We start from the raw sequence: 26,404 nt of genomic DNA on the forward strand, positions 1-26,404 counted from the left end.
ATGACATCACAATGGGTTCATGATATCATCACAATGGGTTCATGATGACATCATCATGACGACATCATAATGGGTTCATGATGATATCATCATGATGTCATCGTAATGGGTTCATGATGACATCATCATGACGTCATCATAATGGGTTCATGATGACATCGTCATGATGACATCATAATGGGTGCATGATGACATAATAATGGGTTCATGATGACATCATCATGACGACATCATAATTAGTTCATGATGACATCATCATGACCACATCATAATGGGTTCGTGGTGACATCATCACAATGGGTTCATAATGACATCATCATAATGGGTTCATAATGACATCATCATGACAACATCATAATGGGTTCATGATGACATTATCATGACGACATCATAAAGGGTTCATGATGACATCATCATGACGACATCATAATGGGTTCATGATGACATCATCATGATGACATCATAATGGGTTCATGATGACATCATCATGGCAACATCATAATGGGTTCATGATGACATCATCATGACAACATCATAATGGGTTTATGATGACATCATCATGATGACATCACAATGTGTTCATGATGACATCATCATAATGGGTTCATGGTGCCATCATCACGACGACTTCATAATGGGTTCATGATGACATCATCATGAAACCATCATAATAGGTTCATGATGACATCATCATAATGGGTTCATGATGACATCATGATGACATCATAATGGGTTCATGATGACATCATCATGACAACATCATAATGGGTTCATGATGACATCATCATGACAACATCATAATGGGTTCATGATGACATTATCATGACGACATCATAAAGGGTTCGTGATGACATAATCATAATGGGTTCATGATGACATCATGACGACATCATAATGGGTTCATGATGACATCATCATGACGACATCATAATGGGTTCATGATGACATCATCATGACGACATCATAATGGGTTCATGATGACATCATCATGGTAACATCATAATGGTTTCATGATGACGACATCATAATGGGTTCATGATGACGACATCATAATGGGTTCATGATGACGACATCATAATGGGTTTATGATGACATCATCATGATGACATCACAATGTGTTCATGATGACATCATCATAGTGGGTTTATGATGACATCATCATGGCGACATCATAATGGGTTCATGATGACATCATCATGATGACATCATCACAATGGTCATCATGATGACCTTATGCTTTCCCACAGATTTTTCATGTGCTTTTCAAGTGTTTTCTTGGTTTCATGTGTAATTAGAGCAGTACATGCAGCAAGCCCATCAATACATTTCTTGCAGCAAATACACTGTTTCCCAGTTTCAACTAAAAGGTAGAAAGTTATGTAGGGGAATTAGCTCAAATGGTAGAGCGCTCGCTTTGCATGCGAGAGGCAGCGGGATCAATGCCCGCGTTCTCCAGTTAATTATTTATACTTTATACATTTTCAATAATGTTGTGCTTAACGCTGGCAATAAATTGGAGGGAAACAAACTATATAGACCTTATGCTTTCCCACAGATTTTTCATGTGCTTTTCAAGTGTTTTCTTGGTTTCAGCAAGCCCATCAGTACATTACATGCAGCAAATACACTGTTTCCCTGTTTCACCTAAAACAAGGGACACTGTCAAGGGGAATTAGCTCAAATGGTAGAGTGCTCGCTTAGCATGCGAGAGGTAGCCGGATCGATGCCTGCCTTCTCCAGTTACTTTATTTATACTTTATAAATTTTCAATAATTTTGTGCTTAACGCTGGCAATAAATTGGAGGGAAACAAACTATATAGACCTTATGCTTTTCCACAGATTTTTCATGTGGTTTTCAAGTGTTTTCTTGGTTTCAGCAAGCCCATCAGTATATTACATGCAGCAAATACACTGTTTCCATGTTTCACCTAAAACAAGGGACACTGTCAAGGGGAATTAGCTCAAATGGTAGAGTGCTCGCTTAGCATGCGAGAGGTAGCAGGATCGATGCCTGCATTCTCCAGTTACATTATTTATACTTTATACATTTTCAATAATTTTGTGCTTAACGCTGGCAATAAATTGGAGGGAAACAAACTATATAGACCTTATGATTTTCCACAGATTTTTCATGTGCTTTTCAAGTGTTTTCTTGGTTTCATGTGTAATTAGAGCAGTACATGCAGCAAGCACATCAGTACATTACTTGCAGCAAATACACTGTTTCCCTGTTTCTCCTAAAACAAGTGACACTATCAAGGGGAATTAGCTCAAATGGTAGAGCGCTCGCTTAGCATGCGAGAGGTAGCAGGATCGATGCCTGCATTCTCCAGTTACTTTATTTATACTTTATAAATTTTCAATAATTTTGTGCTTAACGCTGGCAATAAATTGGAGGGAAACAAACTATATAGACCTTATGCTTTTCCACAGATTTTTCATGTGCTTTTCAAGTGTTTTCTTGGTTTCATGTGTAATTAGAGCAGTACATGCAGCAAGCCCATCAGTACATTACTTGCAGCAAATACACTGTTTCCCTGTTTCACCTAAAAGGTAGAAAGTTATGTAGGGGAATTAGCTCAAATAGTAGAGCGCTAGCATCATGATGACATCACAATGGGTTCATGATGACATCATCATGATGACATCACAATGGGTTCATGATGACATCATCACAATGGGTTCATGATGACATCATCATGACGACATCATAATGGGTTCATGATGATATCATCATGACAACATCATAATGGGTTCATGATGACATCATCATAATGGGTTAATGATGACATCATCATGATGTCATCGTAATGGGTTAATGAAGACATCATCATGATGTCATCGTAATGGGTTCATGATGACATCATCATGACGTCATCATAATGGGTTCATGATGACATCGTCATGATGACATCATAATGGGTGCATGATGACATAATAATGGGTTCATGATGACATCATCATGACGACATCATAATTAGTTCATGATGACATCATCATGACCACATCATAATGGGTTCGTGGTGACATTATCATGACGACATCATAAAGGGTTCATGATGACATCATCATGACGACATCATAATGGGTTCATGATGACATCATCATGATTTCATCATAATGGGTTCATGATGACATCATCATGGCAACATCATAATGGGTTCATGATGACATCATCATGACAACATCATAATGGGTTTATGATGACATCATCATGATGACATCACAATGTGTTCATGATGACATCATCACAATGGGTTCATAATGACATCATCATAATGGGTTCATAATGACATCATCATGACAACATCATAATGGGTTCATGATGACATTATCATGACGACATCATAAAGGGTTCATGATGACATCATCATGACGACATCATAATGGGTTCATGATGACATCATCATGATGACATCATAATGGGTTCATGATGACATCATCATGGCAACATCATAATGGGTTCATGATGACATCATCATGACAACATCATAATGGGTTTATGATGACATCATCATGATGACATCACAATGTGTTCATGATGACATCATCATAATGGGTTCATGGTGACATCATCACGACGACATCATAATGGGTTCATGATGACATCATCATGAAACCATCATAATAGGTTCATGATGACATCATCATAATGGGTTCATGATGACATCATGATGACATCATAATGGGTTCATGATGACATCATCATGACAACATCATACTGGGTTCATGATGACGTCATCATGACAACATCATAATGGGTTCATCATGACATTATCATGACGACATCATAAAGGGTTCATGATGACATAATCATAATGGGTTCATGATGACATCATGACGACATCATAATGGGTTCATGATGACATCATCATGACGACATCATAATGGGTTCATGATGACAGCATCATGACGACATCATAATGGGTTCATGATGACATCATCATGGCAACATCATAATGGTTTCATGATGACGACATCATAATGGGTTCATGATGACGACATCATAATGGGTTCATGATGACGACATCATAATGGGTTCATGATGACGACATCATAATGGGTTTATGATGACATCATCATGATGACATCACAATGTGTTCATGATGACATCATCATAGTGGGTTTATGATGACATCATCATGGCGACATCATAATGGGTTCATGATGACATCATCATGATGACATCATCACAATGGTCATCATGATGACCTTATGCTTTCCCACAGATTTTTCATGTGCTTTTCAAGTGTTTTCTTGGTTTCATGTGAAATTAGAGCAGTACATGCAGCAAGCCCATCAGTACATTTCTTGCAGCAAATACACTGTTTCCCAGTTTCAACTAAAAGGTAGAAAGTTATGTAGGGGAATTAGCTCAAATGGTAGAGCGCTCGCTTTGCATGCGAGAGGCAGCGGGATCAATGCCCGCATTCTCCAGTTAATTATTTATACTTTATACATTTTCAATAATGTTGTGCTTAACGCTGGCAATAAATTGGAGGGAAACAAACTATATAGACCTTATGCTTTCCCACAGATTTTTCATGTGCTTTTCAAGTGTTTTCTTGGTTTCAGCAAGCCCATCAGTACATTACATGCAGCAAATACACTGTTTCCCTGTTTCACCTAAAACAAGGGACACCACTATCAAGGGGAATTAGCTCGGATGGTAGAGTGCTCGCTTAGCATGCGATAGGTAGCGGGATCGATGCCTGCATTCTCCAGTTACTTTATCTATACTTTATAAATTTTCAATAATTTTGTGCTTAACGCTGGCAATAAATTGGAGGGAAACCAACTATATAGACCTTATGCTTTTCCACAGATTTTTCATGTGCTTTTCAAGTGTTTTCTTGGTTTCATGTGTAATTAGAGCAGTACATGCAGCAAGCCATCAGTGCATTACTTGCAGCAAATACAGTTTCCCTGTTTAACCTAAAAAGAAGAAAGGTATGTAGGAGAATTAGCTCAAATGGTAGAGTGCTCGCTTAGCATCAAGGGGAATAAGCTCAAATGGTAGAGTGCTCGCTCAGCATGCGAGAGGTAGCTGGATCGATGCCTGCATTCTCCAGTTACTTTATTTATACTTTATAAATTTTCAATAATTTTGTGCTTAACGCTGGCAATAAATTGGAGGGAAACAAACTATATAGACCTTATGCTTTTCCACAGATTTTTCATGTGCTTTTCAAGTGTTTTCTTGGTTTCAGCAAGCCCATCAGTACATTACATGCAGCAAATACACTGTTTCCATGTTTGACCTAAAACAAGGGACACTATCAAGGGGAATTAGCTCAAATGGTAGAGTGCTCGCTTAGCATGCGAGAGGTAGCAGGATCGATGCCTGCATTCTCCAGTTGCATACTTTATACATTTTCAATAATTTTGTGCTTAACGCTGGCAATAAATTGGAGGGAAACAAACTATATAGACCTTATGATTTTCCACAGATTTTTCATGTGCTTTCCAAGTGTTTTCTTGGTTTCATGTGTAATTAGAGCAGTACATGCAGCAAGCACATCAGTACATTACTTGCAGCAAATACACTGTTTCCCTGTTTCTCCGAAAACAAGGGGCACTATCAAGGGGAATTAGCTCAAATGGTAGAGCGCTCGCTTAGCATGCGAGAGGTAGCAGGATCGATGCCTGCATTCTCCAGTTACTTTATTTATACTTTATAAATTTTCAATAATTTTGTGCTTAACGCTGGCAATAAATTGGAGGGAAACAAACTATATAGACCTTATGCTTTTCCACAGATTTTTCATGTGCTTTTCAAGTGTTTTCTTGGTTTCATGTGTAATTAGAGCAGTACATGCAGCAAGCCCATCAGTACATTACTTGCAGCAAATACACTGTTTCCCTGTTTCACCTAAAAGGTAGAAAGTTATGTAGGGGAATTAGCTCAAATAGTAGAGCGCTAGCATCATGATGACATCACAATGGGTTCATGATGACATCATCATGATGACATCACAATGGGTTCATGATGACATCATCATGACGACATCATAATGGGTTCATGATGATATCATCATGACAACATCATAATGGGTTCATGATGACATCATCATAATGGGTTAATGATGACATCATCATGATGTCATCGTAATGGGTTAATGAAGACATCATCATGATGTCATCGTAATGGGTTCATGATGACATCATCATGACGTCATCATAATGGGTTCATGATGACATCATCATGATGACATCACAATGGGTTCATGATATCATCACAATGGGTTCATGATGACATCATCATGACGACATCATAATGGGTTCATGATGATATCATCATGATGTCATCGTAATGGGTTCATGATGACATCATCATGACGTCATCATAATGGGTTCATGATGACATCGTCATGATGACATCATAATGGGTGCATGATGACATAATAATGGGTTCATGATGACATCATCATGACGACATCATAATTAGTTCATGATGACATCATCATGACCACATCATAATGGGTTCGTGGTGACATCATCACAATGGGTTCATAATGACATCATCATAATGGGTTCATAATGACATCATCATGACAACATCATAATGGGTTCATGATGACATTATCATGACGACATCATAAAGGGTTCATGATGACATCATCATGACGACATCATAATGGGTTCATGATGACATCATCATGATGACATCATAATGGGTTCATGATGACATCATCATGGCAACATCATAATGGGTTCATGATGACATCATCATGACAACATCATAATGGGTTTATGATGACATCATCATGATGACATCACAATGTGTTCATGATGACATCATCATAATGGGTTCATGGTGCCATCATCACGACGACTTCATAATGGGTTCATGATGACATCATCATGAAACCATCATAATAGGTTCATGATGACATCATCATAATGGGTTCATGATGACATCATGATGACATCATAATGGGTTCATGATGACATCATCATGACAACATCATAATGGGTTCATGATGACATCATCATGACAACATCATAATGGGTTCATGATGACATTATCATGACGACATCATAAAAGGTTCATGATGACATAATCATAATGGGTTCATGATGACATCATGACGACATCATAATGGGATCATGATGACATCATCACGACAACAGCATAATGGGTTCATGATGACATCATCATGACGACATCATAATGGGTTCATGATGACATCATCATGGTAACATCATAATGGTTTCATGATGACGACATCATAATGGGTTCATGATGACGACATCATAATGGGTTCATGATGACGACATCATAATGGGTTTATGATGACATCATCATGATGACATCACAATGTGTTCATGATGACATCATCATAGTGGGTTTATGATGACATCATCATGGCGACATCATAATGGGTTCATGATGACATCATCATGATGACATCATCACAATGGTCATCATGATGACCTTATGCTTTCCCACAGATTTTTCATGTGCTTTTCAAGTGTTTTCTTGGTTTCATGTGTAATTAGAGCAGTACATGCAGCAAGCCCATCAGTACATTTCTTGCAGCAAATACACTGTTTCCCAGTTTCAACTAAAAGGTAGAAAGTTATGTAGGGGAATTAGCTCAAATGGTAGAGCGCTCGCTTTGCATGCGAGAGGCAGCGGGATCAATGGCCGCATTCTCCAGTTAATTATTTATACTTTATACATTTTCAATAATGTTGTGCTTAACGCTGGCAATAAATTGGAGGGAAACAAACTATATAGACCTTATGCTTTCCCACAGATTTTTCATGTGCTTTTCAAGTGTTTTCTTGGTTTCAGCAAGCCCATCAGTACATTACATGCAGCAAATACACTGTTTCCCTGTTTCACCTAAAACAAGGGACACCACTATCAAGGGGAATTAACTCGGATGGTAGAGTGCTCGCTTAGCATGCGATAGGTAGCGGGATCGATGCCTGCATTCTCCAGTTACTTTATCTGTACTTTATAAATTTTCAATAATTTTGTGCTTAACGCTGGCAATAAATTGGAGGGAAACCAACTATATAGACCTTATGCTTTTCCACAGATTTTTCATGTGCTTTTCAAGTGTTTTCTTGGTTTCATGTGTAATTAGAGCAGTACATGCAGCAAGCCATCAGTGCATTACTTGCAGCAAATACAGTTTCCCTGTTTAACCTAAAAAGAAGAAAGGTATGTAGGAGAATTAGCTCAAATGGTAGAGTGCTCGCTTAGCATCAAGGTGAATTAGCTCAAATGGTAGAGTGCTCGCTCAGCATGCGAGAGGTAGCTGGATCGATGCCTGCATTCTCCAGTTACTTTATTTATACTTTATAAATTTTCAATAATTTTGTGCTTAACGCTGGCAATAAATTGGAGGGAAACAAACTATATAGACCTTATGCTTTTCCACAGATTTTTCATGTGCTTTTCAAGTGTTTTCTTGGTTTCAGCAAGCCCATCAGTACATTACATGCAGCAAATACACTGTTTCCATGTTTCACCTAAAACAAGGGACACTATCAAGAGGAATTAGCTCAAATGGTAGAGTGCTCGCTTAGCATGCGAGAGGTAGCAGGATCGATGCCTGCATTCTCCAGTTACATTATTTATACTTTATACATTTTCAATAATTTTGTGCTTAACGCTGGCAATAAATTGGAGGGAAACAAACTATATAGACCTTATGATTTTCCACAGATTTTTCATGTGCTTTTCAAGTGTTTTCTTGGTTTCATGTGTAATTAGAGCAGTACATGCAGCAAGCACATCAGTACATTACTTGCAGCAAATACACTGTTTCCCTGTTTCTCCTAAAACAAGTGACACTATCAAGGGGAATTAGCTCAAATGGTAGAGCGCTCGCTTAGCATGCGAGAGGTAGCAGGATCGATGCCTGCATTCTCCAGTTACTTTATTTATACTTTATAAATTTTCAATAATTTTGTGCTTAACGCTGGCAATAAATTGGAGGGAAACAAACTATATAGACCTTATGCTTTTCCACAGATTTTTCATGTGCTTTTCAAGTGTTTTCTTGGTTTCATGTGTAATTAGAGCAGTACATGCAGCAAGCCCATCAGTACATTACTTGCAGCAAATACACTGTTTCCCTGTTTCACCTAAAAGGTAGAAAGTTATGTAGGGGAATTAGCTCAAATAGTAGAGCGCTAGCATCATGATGACATCACAATGGGTTCATGATGACATCATCATGATGACATCACAATGGGTTCATGATATCATCACAATGGGTTCATGATGACATCATCATGACGACATCATAATGGGTTCATGATGATATCATCATGATGTCATCGTAATGGGTTCATGATGACATCATCATGACGTCATCATAATGGGTTCATGATGACATCGTCATGATGACATCATAATGGGTGCATGATGACATAATAATGGGTTCATGATGACATCATCATGACGACATCATAATTAGTTCATGATGACATCATCATGACCACATCATAATGGGTTCGTGGTGACATCATCACAATGGGTTCATAATGACATCATCATAATGGGTTCATAATGACATCATCATGACAACATCATAATGGGTTCATGATGACATTATCATGACGACATCATAAAGGGTTCATGATGACATCATCATGACGACATCATAATGGGTTCATGATGACATCATCATGATGACATCATAATGGGTTCATGATGACATCATCATGGCAACATCATAATGGGTTCATGATGACATCATCATGACAACATCATAATGGGTTTATGATGACATCATCATGATGACATCACAATGTGTTCATGATGACATCATCATAATGGGTTCATGGTGACATCATCACGACGACATCATAATGGGTTCATGATGACATCATCATGAAACCATCATAATAGGTTCATGATGACATCATCATAATGGGTTCATGATGACATCATGATGACATCATAATGGGTTCATGATGACATCATCATGACAACATCATAATGGGTTCATGATGACGTCATCATGACAACATCATAATGGGTTCATCATGACATTATCATGACGACATCATAAAGGGTTCATGATGACATAATCATAATGGGTTCATGATGACATCATGACGACATCATAATGGGTTCATGATGACATCATCATGACGACATCATAATGGGTTCATGATGACATCATCATGACGACATCATAATGGGTTCATGATGACATCATCATGGTAACATCATAATGGTTTCATGATGACGACATCATAATGGGTTCATGATGACGACATCATAATGGGTTCATGATGACGACATCATAATGGGTTTATGATGACATCATCATGATGACATCACAATGTGTTCATGATGACATCATCATAGTGGGTTTATGATGACATCATCATGGCGACATCATAATGGGTTCATGATGACATCATCATGATGACATCATCACAATGGTCATCATGATGACCTTATGCTTTCCCACAGATTTTTCATGTGCTTTTCAAGTGTTTTCTTGGTTTCATGTGTAATTAGAGCAGTACATGCAGCAAGCCCATCAGTACATTTCTTGCAGCAAATACACTGTTTCCCAGTTTCAACTAAAAGGTAGAAAGTTATGTAGGGGAATTAGCTCAAATGGTAGAGCGCTCGCTTTGCATGCGAGAGGCAGCGGGATCAATGGCCGCATTCTCCAGTTAATTACTTATACTTTATACATTTTCAATAATGTTGTGCTTAACGCTGGCAATAAATTGGAGGGAAACAAACTATATAGACCTTATGCTTTCCCACAGATTTTTCATGTGCTTTTCAAGTGTTTTCTTGGTTTCAGCAAGCCCATCAGTACATTACATGCAGCAAATACACTGTTTCCCTGTTTCACCTAAAACAAGGGACACCACTATCAAGGGGAATTAGCTCGGATGGTAGAGTGCTCGCTTAGCATGCGATAGGTAGCGGGATCGATGCCTGCATTCTCCAGTTACTTTATCTATACTTTATAAATTTTCAATAATTTTGTGCTTAACGCTGGCAATAAATTGGAGGGAAACCAACTATATAGACCTTATGCTTTTCCACAGATTTTTCATGTGCTTTTCAAGTGTTTTCTTGGTTTCATGTGTAATTAGAGCAGTACATGCAGCAAGCCATCAGTGCATTACTTGCAGCAAATACAGTTTCCCTGTTTAACCTAAAAAGAAGAAAGGTATGTAGGAGAATTAGCTCAAATGGTAGAGTGCTCGCTTAGCATCAAGGGGAATTAGCTCAAATGGTAGAGTGCTCGCTCAGCATGCGAGCGGTAGCTGGATCGATGCCTGCATTCTCCAGTTACTTTATTTATACTTTATAAATTTTGAATAATTTTGTGCTTAACGCTGGCAATAAATTGGAGGGAAACAAACTATATAGACCTTATGCTTTTCCACAGATTTTTCATGTGCTTTTCAAGTGTTTTCTTGGTTTCAGCAAGCCCATCAGTACATTACATGCAGCAAATACACTGTTTCCATGTTTCACCTAAAACAAGAGACACTATCAAGGGGAATTAGCTCAAATGGTAGAGTGCTCGCTTAGCATGCGAGAGGTAGCAGGATCGATGCCTGCATTCTCCAGTTACATTATTTATACATTTTCAATAATTTTGTGCTTAACGCTGGCAATAAATTGGAGGGAAACAAACTATATAGACCTTATGATTTTCCACAGATTTTTCATGTGCTTTTCAAGTGTTTTCTTGGTTTCATGTGTAATTAGAGCAGTACATGCAGCAAGCACATCAGTACATTACTTGCAGCAAATACACTGTTTCCCTGTTTCTCCTAAAACAAGTGACACTATCAAGGGGAATTAGCTCAAATGGTAGAGCGCTCGCTTAGCATGCGAGAGGTAGCAGGATCGATGCCTGCATTCTCCAGTTACTTTATTTATACTTTATAAATTTTCAATAATTTTGTGCTTAACGCTGGCAATAAATTGGAGGGAAACAAACTATATAGACCTTATGCTTTTCCACAGATTTTTCATGTGCTTTTCAAGTGTTTTCTTGGTTTCATGTGTAATTAGAGCAGTACATGCAGCAAGCCCATCAGTACATTACTTGCAGCAAATACACTGTTTCCCTGTTTCACCTAAAAGGTAGAAAGTTATGTAGGGGAATTAGCTCAAATAGTAGAGCGCTAGCATCATGATGACATCACAATGGGTTCATGATGACATCATCATGATGACATCACAATGGGTTCATGATATCATCACAATGGGTTCATGATGACATCATCATGACGACATCATAATGGGTTCATGATGATATCATCATGATGTCATCGTAATGGGTTCATGATGACATCATCATGACGTCATCATAATGGGTTCATGATGACATCGTCATGATGACATCATAATGGGTGCATGATAACATAATAATGGGTTCATGATGACATCATCATGACGACATCATAATTAGTTCATGATGACATCATCATGACCACATCATAATGGGTTCGTGGTGACATCATCACAATGGGTTCATAATGACATCATCATAATGGGTTCATAATGACATCATCATGACAACATCATAATGGGTTCATGATGACATTATCATGACGACATCATAAAGGGTTCATGATGACATCATCATGACGACATCATAATGGGTTCATGATGACATCATCATGATGACATCATAATGGGTTCATGATGACATCATCATGGCAACATCATAATGGGTTCATGATGACATCATCATGACAACATCATAATGGGTTTATGATGACATCATCATGATGACATCACAATGTGTTCATGATGACATCATCATAATGGGTTCATGGTGCCATCATCACGACGACTTCATAATGGGTTCATGATGACATCATCATGAAACCATCATAATAGGTTCATGATGACATCATCATAATGGGTTCATGATGACATCATGATGACATCATAATGGGTTCATGATGACATCATCATGACAACATCATAATGGGTTCATGATGACATCATCATGACAACATCATAATGGGTTCATGATGACATTATCATGACGACATCATAAAGGGTTCGTGATGACATAATCATAATGGGTTCATGATGACATCATGACGACATCATAATGGGTTCATGATGACATCATCATGACGACATCATAATGGGTTCATGATGACATCATCATGACGACATCATAATGGGTTCATGATGACATCATCATGGTAACATCATAATGGTTTCATGATGACGACATCATAATGGGTTCATGATGACGACATCATAATGGGTTCATGATGACGACATCATAATGGGTTTATGATGACATCATCATGATGACATCACAATGTGTTCATGATGACATCATCATAGTGGGTTTATGATGACATCATCATGGCGACATCATAATGGGTTCATGATGACATCATCATGATGACATCATCACAATGGTCATCATGATGACCTTATGCTTTCCCACAGATTTTTCATGTGCTTTTCAAGTGTTTTCTTGGTTTCATGTGTAATTAGAGCAGTACATGCAGCAAGCCCATCAGTACATTTCTTGCAGCAAATACACTGTTTCCCAGTTTCAACTAAAAGGTAGAAAGTTATGTAGGGGAATTAGCTCAAATGGTAGAGCGCTCGCTTTGCATGCGAGAGGCAGCGGGATCAATGCCCGCGTTCTCCAGTTAATTATTTATACTTTATACATTTTCAATAATGTTGTGCTTAACGCTGGCAATAAATTGGAGGGAAACAAACTATATAGACCTTATGCTTTCCCACAGATTTTTCATGTGCTTTTCAAGTGTTTTCTTGGTTTCAGCAAGCCCATCAGTACATTACATGCAGCAAATACACTGTTTCCCTGTTTCACCTAAAACAAGGGACACCACTATCAAGGGGAATTAGCTCAAATGGTAGAGTGCTCGCTCAGCATGCGAGAGGTAGCCGGATCGATGCCTGCCTTCTCCAGTTACTTTATTTATACTTTATAAATTTTCAATAATTTTGTGCTTAACGCTGGCAATAAATTGGAGGGAAACAAACTATATAGACCTTATGCTTTTCCACAGATTTTTCATGTGGTTTTCAAGTGTTTTCTTGGTTTCAGCAAGCCCATCAGTATATTACATGCAGCAAATACACTGTTTCCATGTTTCACCTAAAACAAGGGACGCTGTCAAGGGGAATTAGCTCAAATGGTAGAGTGCTCGCTTAGCATGCGAGAGGTAGCAGGATCGATGCCTGCATTCTCCAGTTACATTATTTATACTTTATACATTTTCAATAATTTTGTGCTTAACGCTGGCAATAAATTGGAGGGAAACAAACTATATAGACCTTATGATTTTCCACAGATTTTTCATGTGCTTTTCAAGTGTTTTCTTGGTTTCATGTGTAATTAGAGCAGTACATGCAGCAAGCACATCAGTACATTACTTGCAGCAAATACACTGTTTCCCTGTTTCTCCTAAAACAAGTGACACTATCAAGGGGAATTAGCTCAAATGGTAGAGCGCTCGCTTAGCATGCGAGAGGTAGCAGGATCGATGCCTGCATTCTCCAGTTACTTTATTTATACTTTATAAATTTTCAATAATTTTGTGCTTAACGCTGGCAATAAATTGGAGGGAAACAAACTATATAGACCTTATGCTTTTCCACAGATTTTTCATGTGCTTTTCAAGTGTTTTCTTGGTTTCATGTGTAATTAGAGCAGTACATGCAGCAAGCCCATCAGTACATTACTTGCAGCAAATACACTGTTTCCCTGTTTCACCTAAAAGGTAGAAAGTTATGTAGGGGAATTAGCTCAAATAGTAGAGCGCTAGCATCATGATGACATCACAATGGGTTCATGATGACATCATCATGATGACATCACAATGGGTTCATGATGACATCATCACAATGGGTTCATGATGACATCATCATGACGACATCATAATGGGTTCATGATGATATCATCATGACAACATCATAATGGGTTCATGATGACATCATCATAATGGGTTAATGATGACATCATCATGATGTCATCGTAATGGGTTAATGAAGACATCATCATGATGTCATCGTAATGGGTTCATGATGACATCATCATGACGTCATCATAATGGGTTCATGATGACATCGTCATGATGACATCATAATGGGTGCATGATGACATAATAATGGGTTCATGATGACATCATCATGACGACATCATAATTAGTTCATGATGACATCATCATGACCACATCATAATGGGTTCGTGGTGACATTATCATGACGACATCATAAAGGGTTCATGATGACATCATCATGACGACATCATAATGGGTTCATGATGACATCATCATGATGACATCATAATGGGTTCATGATGACATCATCATGGCAACATCATAATGGGTTCATGATGACATCATCATGACAACATCATAATGGGTTTATGATGACATCATCATGATGACATCACAATGTGTTCATGATGACATCATCACAATGGGTTCATAATGACATCATCATAATGGGTTCATAATGACATCATCATGACAACATCATAATGGGTTCATGATGACATTATCATGACGACATCATAAAGGGTTCATGATGACATCATCATGACGACATCATAATGGGTTCATGATGACATCATCATGATGACATCATAATGGGTTCATGATGACATCATCATGGCAACATCATAATGGGTTCATGATGACATCATCATGACAACATCATAATGGGTTTATGATGACATCATCATGATGACATCACAATGTGTTCATGATGACATCATCATAATGGGTTCATGGTGACATCATCACGACGACATCATAATGGGTTCATGAAGACATCATCATGAAACCATCATAATAGGTTCATGATGACATCATCATAATGGGTTCATGATGACATCATGATGACATCATAATGGGTTCATGATGACATCATCATGACAACATCATAATGGGTTCATGATGACATCATCATGACAACATCATAATGGGTTCATGATGACATTATCATGACGACATCATAAAGGGTTCATGATGACATAATCATAATGGGTTCATGATGACATCATGACGACATCATAATGGGTTCATGATGACATCATCATGACGACATCATAATTGGTTCATGATGACATCATCATGACGACATCATAATGGGTTCATGATGACATCATCATGGTAACATCATAATGGGTTCATGATGACGACATCATAATGGGTTCATGATGACGACATCATAATGGGTTCATGATGACGACATCATAATGGGTTCATGATGACGACATCATAATGGGTTTATGATGACATCATCATGATGACATCACAATGTGTTCATGATGACATCATCATAGTGGGTTTATGATGACATCATCATGACGACATCATAATGGGTTCATGATGACATCATCATAGTGGGTTTATGATGACATCATCATGACGACATCATAATGGGTTCATGATGACATCATCATGATGACATCATCACAATGGTCATCATGATGACCTTAGGCTTTCCCACAGATTTTTCATGTGCTTTTTCAGTGTTTTCTTGGTTTCAAGTGTAATTAGAGCAGTACATGCAGCAAGCCCATCATTACATTGCTTGCAGCAAATACACTGTTTCCCTGTTTCACCTAAAAGGTAGAAAGTTATGTAGGGCAATTAGCTCAAATGGTAGAGCGCTCGCTTTGCATGCGAGAGGCAGCGGGATCGATGCCCGCATTCTCCAGTTAATTATTTATACTTTATACATTTTCAATAATGTTGTGCTTAACGCTGGCAATAAATTGGAGGGAAACAAACTATATAGACCTTATGCTTTCCCACAGATTTTTCATGTGCTTTTCAAGTGTTTTCTTGGTTTCAGCAAGCCCATCAGTACATTACATGCAGCAAATACACTGTTTCCCTGTTTCACCTAAAACAAGGGACACTATCAAGGGGAATTAGCTCAGATGGTAGAGTGCTCGCTTAGCATGCGACAGTTAGCAGGATCGATGCCTGCATTATCCAGTTACTTTATTTATACTTCTTTATAAATTTTCAATAATTTTGTGCTTAACGCTGGCAATAAATTGGAGGGAAACAAACTATATAGACCTTATGCTTTTCCACAGATTTTTCATGTGCTTTTCAAGTGTTTTCTTGGTTTCAGCAAGCCCATCAGTACGTTACATGCAGCAAATACACTGTTTCCCTGTTTCACCGAAAACAAGGGACACTATCAAGGGGAATTAGCTCAACTGGTAGAGTGCTCGCTTAGCATATGAGAGGTAGCAGGATCGATGCCTGCATTCTCCAGTTACTTTATTTATAATTTTTCAATAATTTTGTGCTTAACGCTGGCAATAAATTGGAGGGAAACAAACTATATAGACCTTATGCTTTTCCACAGATTTTTCATGTGCTTTTCAAGTGTTTTCTTGGTTTCATGTGTAATTAGAGCAGTACATGCAGCAAGCCCATCAGTACATTACTTGCAGCAAATACACTGTTTCCCTGTTTCACCTAAAAGGTAGAAAGTTATGTAGGGGAATTAGCTCAAATAGTAGAGCGCTAGCATCATGATGACATCACAATGGGTTCATGATGACATCATCATGATGACATCACAATGGGTTCATGATGACATCATCACAATGGGTTCATGATGACATCATCATGATGACATCATAATGGGTTCATGATGATATCATCATGACAACATCATAATGGGTTCATGATGACATCATCATAATGGGTTAATGATGACATCATCATGATGTCATCGTAATGGGTTAATGAAGACATCATCATGATGTCATCGTAATGGGTTCATGATGACATCATCATGACGTCATCATAATGGGTTCATGATGACACCGTCATGATGACATCATAATGGGTGCATGATGACATAATAATGGGTTCATGATGACATCATCATGACGACATCATAATTAGTTCATGATGACATCATCATGACGACATCATAATGGGTTCGTGGTGACATCATCACAATGGGTTCATAATGACATCATCATAATGGGTTCATGATGACATCATCATGACAACATCATAATGGGTTCATGATGACATTATCATGACGACATCATAAAGGGTTCATGATTACATCATCATGACGACATCATAATGGGTTCATGATGACATCATCATGACATCATAATGGGTTCATGATGACATCATCATGGCAACATCATAATGGGTTCATCATGACATCATCATGACAACATCATAATGGGTTTATGATGACATCATCATGATGACATCACAATGTGTTCATGATGACATCATCATAATGGGTTCATGATGACATCATCATGAGGACATCATAAAGGGTTCATGATGACATAATCATAATGGGTTCATGATGACATCATGACGACATCATAATGGGTTCATGATGACATCATCATGACGACATCATAATGGGTTCATGATGACATTATCATGACGACATCATAAAGGGTTCATGATGACATAATCATAATGGGTTCATGATGACATCATGACGACATCATAATGGGTTCATGATGACATCATCATGACGACATCATAATGGGTTCATGATCACATCATCACGACGACATCATAATGGGTTCATGATGACATCATCATGAAACCATCATAATAGGTTCATGATGACATCATCATAATGGGTTCATGATGACATCATGATGACATCATAATGGGTTCATGATGACATCATCATGACAACATCATAATGGGTTCATGATGACATCATCATGACAACATCATAATGGGTTTATGATGACATCATCATGATGACATCACAATGTGTTCATGATGACATCACAATGGGTTCATGATGACATCATCATGATGACATCACAATGGGTTCATGATGACATCATCATGAAACCATCATAATAGGTTCATGATGACATCATCATAATGGGTTCATGATGACATCATGATGACATCATAATGGGTTCATGATGACATCATCATGACAACATCATAATGGGTTCATGATGACATCATCATGACAACATCATAATGGGTTCATGATGACATTATCATGACGACATCATAAAGGGTTCATGATAACATAATCATAATGGGTTCATGATGACATCATGACGACATCATAATGGGTTCATGATGACATCATCATGACGACATCATAATGGGTTCATGATGACATCATCATGACGACATCATAATGGGTTCATGATGACATCATCATGGTAACATCATAATGGGTTCATGATGACGACATCATAATGGGTTCATGATGACGACATCATAATGGGTTCATGATGACGACATCATAATGGGTTCATGATGACAACATCATAATGGGTTTATGATGACATCATCATGATGACATCACAATGTGTTCATGATGACATCATCATAGTGGGTTTATGATGACATCATCATGACGACATCATAATGGGTTCATGATGACATCATCATGATGACATCATCACAATGGTCATCATGATGACCTTAGGCTTTCCCACAGATTTTTCATGTGCTTTTTCAGTGTTTTCTTGGTTTCAAGTGTAATTAGAGCAGTACATGCAGCAAGCCCATCAGTACATTGCTTGCAGCAAATACACTGTTTCCCTGTTTCACCTAAAAGGTAGAAAGTTATGTAGGGCAATTAGCTCAAATGGTAGAGCGCTCGCTTTGCATGCGAGAGGCAGCGGGATCGATGCCCGCATTCTCCAGTTAATTATTTATACTTTATACATTTTCAATAATGTTGTGCTTAACGCTGGTAATAAATTGGAGGGAAACAAACTATATAGACCTTATGCTTTCCCACAGATTTTTCATGTGCTTTTCAAGTGTTTTCTTGGTTTCAGCAAGCCCATCAGTACATTACATGCAGCAAATACACTGTTTCCCTGTTTCACCTAAACCAAGGGACACTATCAAGGGGAATTAGCTCAGATGGTAGAGTGCTCGCTTAGCATGCGACAGTTAGCAGGATCGATGCCTGCATTATCCAGTTACTTTATTTATACTTCTTTATAAATTTTCAATAATTTTGTGCTTAACGCTGGCAATAAATTGGAGGGAAACAAACTATATAGACCTTATGCTTTTCCACAGATTTTTCATGTGCTTTTCAAGTGTTTTCTTGGTTTCAGCAAGCCCATCAGTACGTTACATGCAGCAAATACACTGTTTCCCTGTTTCACCGAAAACAAGGGACACTATCAAGGGGAATTAGCTCAACTGGTAGAGTGCTCGCTTAGCATATGAGAGGTAGCAGGATCGATGCCTGCATTCTCCAGTTACTTTATTTATAATTTTTCAATAATTTTGTGCTTAACGCTGGCAATAAATTGGAGGGAAACAAACTATATAGACCTTATGCTTTTCCACAGATTTTTCATGTGCTTTTCAAGTGTTTTCTTGGTTTCATGTGTAATTAGAGCAGTACATGCAGCAAGCCCATCAGTACATTACTTGCAGCAAATACACTGTTTCCCTGTTTCACCTAAAAGGTAGAAAGTTATGTAGGGGAATTAGCTCAAATAGTAGAGCGCTAGCATCATGATGACATCACAATGGGTTCATGATGACATCATCACGATGACATCACAATGGGTTCATGATGACATCATCACAATGGGTTCATGATGACATCATCATGATGACATCATAATGGGTTCATGATGATATCATCATGACAACATCATAATGGGTTCATGATGACATCATCATAATGGGTTAATGATGACATCATCATGATGTCATCGTAATGGGTTAATGAAGACATCATCATGATGTCATCGTAATGGGTTCATGATGACATCATCATGACGTCATCATAATGGGTTCATGATGACACCGTCATGATGACATCATAATGGGTGCATGATGACATAATAATGGGTTCATGATGACATCATCATGACGACATCATAATTAGTTCATGATGACATCATCATGACGACATCATAATGGGTTCGTGGTGACATCATCACAATGGGTTCATAATGACATCATCATAATGGGTTCATGATGACATCATCATGACAACATCATAATGGGTTCATGATGACATTATCATGACGACATCATAAAGGGTTCATGATTACATCATCATGACGACATCATAATGGGTTCATGATGACATCATCATGACATCATAATGGGTTCATGATGACATCATCATGGCAACATCATAATGGGTTCATCATGACATCATCATGACAACATCATAATGGGTTTATGATGACATCATCATGATGACATCACAATGTGTTCATGATGACATCATCATAATGGGTTCATGATGACATCATCATGAGGACATCATAAAGGGTTCATGATGACATAATCATAATGGGTTCATGATGACATCATGACGACATCATAATGGGTTCATGATGACATCATCATGACGACATCATAATGGGTTCATGATGACATTATCATGACGACATCATAAAGGGTTCATGATGACATAATCATAATGGGTTCATGATGACATCATGACGACATCATAATGGGTTCATGATGACATCATCATGACGACATCATAATGGGTTCATGATCACATCATCACGACGACATCATAATGGGTTCATGATGACATCATCATGAAACCATCATAATAGGTTCATGATGACATCATCATAATGGGTTCATGATGACATCATGATGACATCATAATGGGTTCATGATGACATCATCATGACAACATCATAATGGGTTCATGATGACATCATCATGACAACATCATAATGGGTTCATGATGACATTATCATGACGACATTATAAAGGGTTCATGATGACATAATCATAATGGGTTCATGATGACATCATGACGACATCATAATGGGTTCATGATGACATCATCATGACGACATCATAATGGGTTCATGATGACATCGTCATGACGACATCATAATGGGTTCATGATGACATCATCATGGTAACATCATAATGGGTTCATGATGACAACATCATAATGGGTTCATGATGACGACATCATAATGGGTTCATGATGACGACATCATAATGGGTTCATGATGACGACATCATAATGGGTTTATGATGACATCATCATGATGACATCACAATGTGTTCATGATGACATCATCATAGTGGGTTTATGATGACATCATCATGACAACATCATAATGGGTTCATGATGACATCATCATGATGACATCATCACAATGGTCATCATGATGACCTTATGCTTTCCCACAGATTTTTCATGTGCTTTTCCAGTGTTTTCTTGGTTTCAAGTGTAATTAGAGCAGTACATGCAGCAAGCCCATCAGTACATTTCTTGCAGCAAATACACTGTTTCCCTGTTTCACCTAAAAGGTAGCAAGTGTTGTAGGGGAATTAGCTCAAATGGTAGAGCGCTTGCTTTGCGTGCGAGAGGCAGCGGGATCGATGCCCGCATTCTCCAGTTAATTATTTATACTTTATACATTTTCAATAATGTTGTGCTTAACGCTGGCAATAAATTGGAGGGAAACAAACTATATAGACCTTATGCTTTCCCACAGATTTTTCATGTGCTTTTCAAGTGTTTTCTTGGTTTCAGCAAGCCCATCAGTACATTACATGCAGCAAATACACTGTTTCCCTGTTTCACCTAAAACAAGGGACACTACAAGGGGAATTAGCTCAGATGGTAGAGGGCTCGCTTAGCATGCGAGAGGTAGCAGGATCAATGCCTGCATTATCCAGTTACTTTATTTATACTTTATAAATTTTCAATAATTTTGTGCTTAACGCTGGCAATAAATTGGAGGGAAACAAACTATATAGACCTTATGCTTTCCCACAGATTTTTCATGTGCTTTTCAAGTGTTTTCTTGGTTTCAGCAAGCCCATCAGTACATTACATGCAGCAAATACACTGTTTCCCTGTTTCACCTAAACCAAGGGACACTATCAAGGGGAATTAGCTCAGATGGTAGAGTGCTCGCTTAGCATGCGACAGTTAGCAGGATCGATGCCTGCATTATCCAGTTACTTTATTTATACTTCTTTATAAATTTTCAATAATTTTGTGCTTAACGCTGGCAATAAATTGGAGGGAAACAAACTATATAGACCTTATGCTTTTCCACAGATTTTTCATGTGCTTTTCAAGTGTTTTCTTGGTTTCAGCAAGCCCATCAGTACGTTACATGCAGCAAATACACTGTTTCCCTGTTTCACCGAAAACAAGGGACACTATCAAGGGGAATTAGCTCAACTGGTAGAGTGCTCGCTTAGCATATGAGAGGTAGCAGGATCGATGCCTGCATTCTCCAGTTACTTTATTTATAATTTTTCAATAATTTTGTGCTTAACGCTGGCAATAAATTGGAGGGAAACAAACTATATAGACCTTATGCTTTTCCACAGATTTTTCATGTGCTTTTCAAGTGTTTTCTTGGTTTCATGTGTAATTAGAGCAGTACATGCAGCAAGCCCATCAGTACATTACTTGCAGCAAATACACTGTTTCCCTGTTTCACCTAAAAGGTAGAAAGTTATGTAGGGGAATTAGCTCAAATAGTAGAGCGCTAGCATCATGATGACATCACAATGGGTTCATGATGACATCATCACGATGACATCACAATGGGTTCATGATGACATCATCACAATGGGTTCATGATGACATCATCATGATGACATCATAATGGGTTCATGATGATATCATCATGACAACATCATAATGGGTTCATGATGACATCATCATAATGGGTTAATGATGACATCATCATGATGTCATCGTAATGGGTTAATGAAGACATCATCATGATGTCATCGTAATGGGTTCATGATGACATCATCATGACGTCATCATAATGGGTTCATGATGACACCGTCATGATGACATCATAATGGGTGCATGATGACATAATAATGGGTTCATGATGACATCATCATGACGACATCATAATTAGTTCATGATGACATCATCATGACGACATCATAATGGGTTCGTGGTGACATCATCACAATGGGTTCATAATGACATCATCATAATGGGTTCATGATGACATCATCATGACAACATCATAATGGGTTCATGATGACATTATCATGACGACATCATAAAGGGTTCATGATTACATCATCATGACGACATCATAATGGGTTCATGATGACATCATCATGACATCATAATGGGTTCATGATGACATCATCATGGCAACATCATAATGGGTTCATCATGACATCATCATGACAACATCATAATGGGTTTATGATGACATCATCATGATGACATCACAATGTGTTCATGATGACATCATCATAATGGGTTCATGATGACATCATCATGAGGACATCATAAAGGGTTCATGATGACATAATCATAATGGGTTCATGATGACATCATGACGACATCATAATGGGTTCATGATGACATCATCATGACGACATCATAATGGGTTCATGATGACATTATCATGACGACATCATAAAGGGTTCATGATGACATAATCATAATGGGTTCATGATGACATCATGACGACATCATAATGGGTTCATGATGACATCATCATGACGACATCATAATGGGTTCATGATCACATCATCACGACGACATCATAATGGGTTCATGATGACATCATCATGAAACCATCATAATAGGTTCATGATGACATCATCATAATGGGTTCATGATGACATCATGATGACATCATAATGGGTTCATGATGACATCATCATGACAACATCATAATGGGTTCATGATGACATCATCATGACAACATCATAATGGGTTCATGATGACATTATCATGACGACATTATAAAGGGTTCATGATGACATAATCATAATGGGTTCATGATGACATCATGACGACATCATAATGGGTTCATGATGACATCATCATGACGACATCATAATGGGTTCATGATGACATCGTCATGACGACATCATAATGGGTTCATGATGACATCATCATGGTAACATCATAATGGGTTCATGATGACAACATCATAATGGGTTCATGATGACGACATCATAATGGGTTCATGATGACGACATCATAATGGGTTCATGATGACGACATCATAATGGGTTTATGATGACATCATCATGATGACATCACAATGTGTTCATGATGACATCATCATAGTGGGTTTATGATGACATCATCATGACAACATCATAATGGGTTCATGATGACATCATCATGATGACATCATCACAATGGTCATCATGATGACCTTATGCTTTCCCACAGATTTTTCATGTGCTTTTCCAGTGTTTTCTTGGTTTCAAGTGTAATTAGAGCAGTACATGCAGCAAGCCCATCAGTACATTTCTTGCAGCAAATACACTGTTTCCCTGTTTCACCTAAAAGGTAGCAAGTTATGTAGGGGAATTAGCTCAAATGGTAGAGCGCTTGCTTTGCATGCGAGAGGCAGCGGGATCGATGCCCGCATTCTCCAGTTAATTATTTATACTTTATACATTTTCAATAATGTTGTGCTTAACGCTGGCAATAAATTGGAGGGAAACAAACTATATAGACCTTATGCTTTCCCACAGATTTTTCATGTGCTTTTCAAGTGTTTTCTTGGTTTCAGCAAGCCCATCAGTACATTACATGCAGCAAATACACTGTTTCCCTGTTTCACCTAAAACAAGGGACACTACAAGGGGAATTAGCTCGGATGGTAGAGGGCTCGCTTAGCATGCGAGAGGTAGCAGGATCAATGCCTGCATTATCCAGTTACTTTATTTATACTTTATAAATTTTCAATAATTTTGTGCTTAACGCTGGCAATAAATTGGAGGGAAACAAACTATATAGACCTTATGCTTTTCCACAGATTTTTCATGTGCTTTTCAAGTGTTTTCTTGGTTTCAGCAAGCCCATCAGTACATTACATGCAGCAAATACACTGTTTCCCTGTTTCACCGAAAACAAGTGACGCTATGAAGGGGAATTAGCTCAAATGGTAGAGTGCTCGCTTAGCATGCGAGAGGTAGCAGGATCGATGCCTGCATTCTCCAGTTACTTTATTTATACTTTATAATTTTTCAATAATTTTGTGCTTAACGCTGGCAATAAATTGGAGGGAAACAAACTATATAGACCTTATGATTTTCCACAGATTTTTCATGTGCTTTTCAAGTGTTTTCTTGGTTTCAGCAAGCCCATCAGTACGTTACATGCAGCAAATACACTGTTTCCCTGTTTCACCGAAAACAAGGGACACTATCAAGGGGAATTAGCTCAAATGGTAGAGTGCTCGCTTAGCATACGAGAGGTAGCAGGATCGATGCCTGCATTCTCCAGTTTCTTTATTTATAATTTTTCAATAATTTTGTGCTTAACGCTGGCAATAAATTGGAGGGAAACAAACTATATAGACCTTATGCTTTTCCACAGATTTTTCATGTGCTTTTCAAGTGTTTTCTTGGTTTCATGTGTAATTAGAGCAGTACATGCAGCAAGCCCATCAGTACATTACTTGCAGCAAA

At 38.0% G+C, this 26,404-nt stretch overlaps 6 non-coding genes across 6 annotated transcripts; all 6 read left to right on the forward strand.

Annotated features, from left to right (window-relative positions):
• The first annotated feature begins 2,260 nt into the window (after window positions 1-2,260).
• Window positions 2,261-2,333, forward strand: TRNAA-AGC (transfer RNA alanine (anticodon AGC)). The gene has a single exon. It is a non-coding gene; the product is annotated as a tRNA-Ala (tRNA).
• A 2,032-nt stretch (window positions 2,334-4,365) lies between these two features.
• TRNAA-UGC (transfer RNA alanine (anticodon UGC)) lies at window positions 4,366-4,438 on the forward strand. The gene has a single exon. It is a non-coding gene; the product is annotated as a tRNA-Ala (tRNA).
• A 1,148-nt stretch (window positions 4,439-5,586) lies between these two features.
• Window positions 5,587-5,659, forward strand: TRNAA-AGC (transfer RNA alanine (anticodon AGC)). Its single transcript has one exon. It is a non-coding gene; the product is annotated as a tRNA-Ala (tRNA).
• A 3,160-nt stretch (window positions 5,660-8,819) lies between these two features.
• On the forward strand, window positions 8,820-8,892 carry TRNAA-AGC (transfer RNA alanine (anticodon AGC)). The gene has a single exon. It is a non-coding gene; the product is annotated as a tRNA-Ala (tRNA).
• A 2,912-nt stretch (window positions 8,893-11,804) lies between these two features.
• Window positions 11,805-11,877, forward strand: TRNAA-AGC (transfer RNA alanine (anticodon AGC)). The gene has a single exon. It is a non-coding gene; the product is annotated as a tRNA-Ala (tRNA).
• A 2,572-nt stretch (window positions 11,878-14,449) lies between these two features.
• TRNAA-AGC (transfer RNA alanine (anticodon AGC)) lies at window positions 14,450-14,522 on the forward strand. Its single transcript has one exon. It is a non-coding gene; the product is annotated as a tRNA-Ala (tRNA).
• Window positions 14,523-26,404: the final 11,882 nt, after the last annotated feature.

This window comes from Sceloporus occidentalis, unplaced genomic scaffold (genome assembly GCF_023333645.1).
Source record: "Sceloporus occidentalis isolate IW3139 unplaced genomic scaffold, rSceOcc1.0.p SCAF_300, whole genome shotgun sequence".
NCBI lineage: Eukaryota > Metazoa > Chordata > Lepidosauria > Squamata > Phrynosomatidae > Sceloporus > Sceloporus occidentalis.